The 2,763-nt window shown below is 20.1% G+C and overlaps 2 pseudogenes; both read left to right on the forward strand.

The window, feature by feature from the left end:
* Window positions 1-17: 17 nt before the first annotated feature.
* LOC108912473 lies at window positions 18-1,193 on the forward strand (annotated as a pseudogene).
* Window positions 1,194-1,456: 263 nt separating this feature from the next.
* LOC111692287 lies at window positions 1,457-2,709 on the forward strand (annotated as a pseudogene).
* The last annotated feature ends 54 nt before the right edge of the window (window positions 2,710-2,763 follow it).

The raw sequence follows: 2,763 nt of genomic DNA on the forward strand, positions 1-2,763 counted from the left end.
TTTTAATATTTCAATAACTTATTTATGAGTAAATATTTCTTATATATTAGGAAGAGATATATTATCTTATTCTTTAATTTTATTAAGATTTTGGATTTGTAGATTAATGATTTTAGCTAGAGAAAAAATTTTAAAATTAAAAAATTATAGTAATCTTTTTTTATTTATTATAGTAAATTTAATATTATTTTTATATTTAGCTTTTTCTTCTATAAATTTATTTTTATTTTATTTATTTTTTGAAATTAGTTTAATTCCTACATTAATTTTAATTATTGGATGGGGATATCAACCTGAACGAATTGAGGCTGGGGTATATTTATTATTTTATACTTTATTGGTTTCATTACCTATAATAGTTTCAATTTTTTTTATGAGAATTATTTTAGATTAGATTATTATTTTATAAAAAATGATTTAAATAATATTTTTATATATTTATGTATAAATTTTGTATTTTTTGTAAAAATACCTATATTTTTTGTTCATTTATGACTACCAAAGGCTCATGTTGAAGCCCCAGTTTCTGGGTCTATAATTTTGGATGGGATTATATTAAAATTAGGCGGTTATGGTTTAATACGATTAATAAATTTATTTTTAACAATTGGTATAAAATTTAATTTTATTTTTATTATTATTAGACTAGTTGGGGGATTTTTTGTTTCTTTAATATGTTTACGGCAGAGAGATATTAAGTCTTTAATTGCTTATTCTTCAGTTGCTCATATAGGTTTAGTATTAGCTGGAATTATAACTTTAAATATGTGAGGATTTTGAGGTTCATTAGTAATAATATTAGCACATGGATTGTGTTCATCAGGTTTATTTTGTTTAGCAAATATTGCTTATGAACGAATTTTAAGTCGTAGATTGTATTTAAATAAGGGTATAATAAATATTTTACCAAGTTTATCTTTATAGTGGTTTTTATTTAGAGCTACAAATATGGCTGCTCCTCCATCATTAAATTTATTAGGAGAAATTATCTTAATTAATAGATTAGTAAGATTTAGAAAATATTTAATGATTTTTTTGGTTTAATTTCATTTTTTAGAGCTGCTTATTCTTTATTTTTATACATTTATTCACAACATGGAACTTATTATTCTGGGGATTTTAGAATTTTTAGAATTACTTTTCGAGAATATTTATTATTATTTTTACATTGAATTCCGTTAAATATTTTAATTTTAAAAATATAATATTGTACATTATGAATTTATTCAAATAGTTTAATAAAAATATTAACTTGTGGCGTTAAAGATATAAATATTTATTTTGAATAATGAAAATTTGTAAAATTTATTCATTTATATTTATAATAATTTCAATCTTATTTTTTTCTTTAAGAATTAATTTTATAATTAAAGATTATAAAATAATTATTGAATATTCATTAATTAGATTAAATAGAAGAATTATTAGAATAATTATTTTATTAGATTGAATATCTTTATTATTTATAAGATTTGTTTTATTTATTTCTTCAATAGTAATTTATTATAGAGAGGAATATATGATAGGAGATTTAAATTTGAATCGATTTATTTTATTAGTACTAATATTTGTATTATCAATAATATTAATAATTATTAGTCCTAATTTAATTTCTATTCTTTTAGGGTGAGATGGATTAGGTTCAATATCATATTGTTTAGTAATTTATTATCAAAATATTAAAAGATATAATGCAGGCATATTAACTGCATTATCTAATCGGATTGGTGATGTAGCTTTGTTATTATCAATTGCTTGAATATTAAATTTTGGTAGTTGAGGATTTATTTATTATTTAGATTTTTTAAAAACTGATAGAATTATAGAATTAATTTCTTTAATAGTAGTTTTAGCAGCAATAACTAAAAGAGCTCAAATTCCTTTTTCTTCATGATTGCCTGCAGCAATAGCTGCTCCAACTCCTGTATTTTCTTCAGTTCATTCTTCAACTTTAGTTACTGCAGGTGTGTATTTATTAATTCGTTTTAATTTTATTTTTAGAGAATCTTTAAAGATAATATTTTTATTAATTGCAAGGTTAACAATGTTTATATCTGGTTTAGGGGCTAATTTTGAATTTGATTTAAAGAAAATTATTGCACTTTCAACTTTAAGTCAATTAGGATTAATAATAATTTTACCTTTAGGAAGTTATAAATTAGCTTTTTTTCATTTATTAAACTCATACTTTATTTAAAGCATTATTATTTATATGTGCAGGTTCAATTATTCATTCGATAAATAATTGTCAAGGTATTCGTTATATAGGAAATTTAATTTAATTAATCAGATACCTTTAGTGTGTTATTTTTTTAATATTTGTAATTTTTCTTTGTGTGGATTACCATTTTTATCTGGTTTTTATTCTAAAGATTTAATTGTTGAGGTTATATCAATGAATTTATTAAATTTAATAATTTATTTATTTTTTTATATTTCTGTTGGATTAACAGTATGTTATAGATTTCGTTTATCATATTATAGATTAACAGGAAGATTTAATTATTTAAGATTGCATTGTTTAATAGAAAAACAAAGTTATATGTTAAAAGGTATATTAGGATTAATTTTTAGAGTAATTTTTAGTGGTAGAATATTAATATGATTAATTTTTCCTTCACCATATTTTATTTGTTTACCAATTATTTTAAAAATAATAACTTTAATTATAATTATTTTAGGAATTTATATTGGATATGAATTAGCTAAATTTAAGGAGGTAACGATGTTGAGAACGCTTTAAATTCTTGTTACTTGAACTGG

Source organism: Anoplophora glabripennis, unplaced genomic scaffold (assembly GCF_000390285.2).
Source record: "Anoplophora glabripennis isolate ALB-LARVAE unplaced genomic scaffold, Agla_2.0 scaffold1252, whole genome shotgun sequence".
NCBI lineage: Eukaryota > Metazoa > Arthropoda > Insecta > Coleoptera > Cerambycidae > Anoplophora > Anoplophora glabripennis.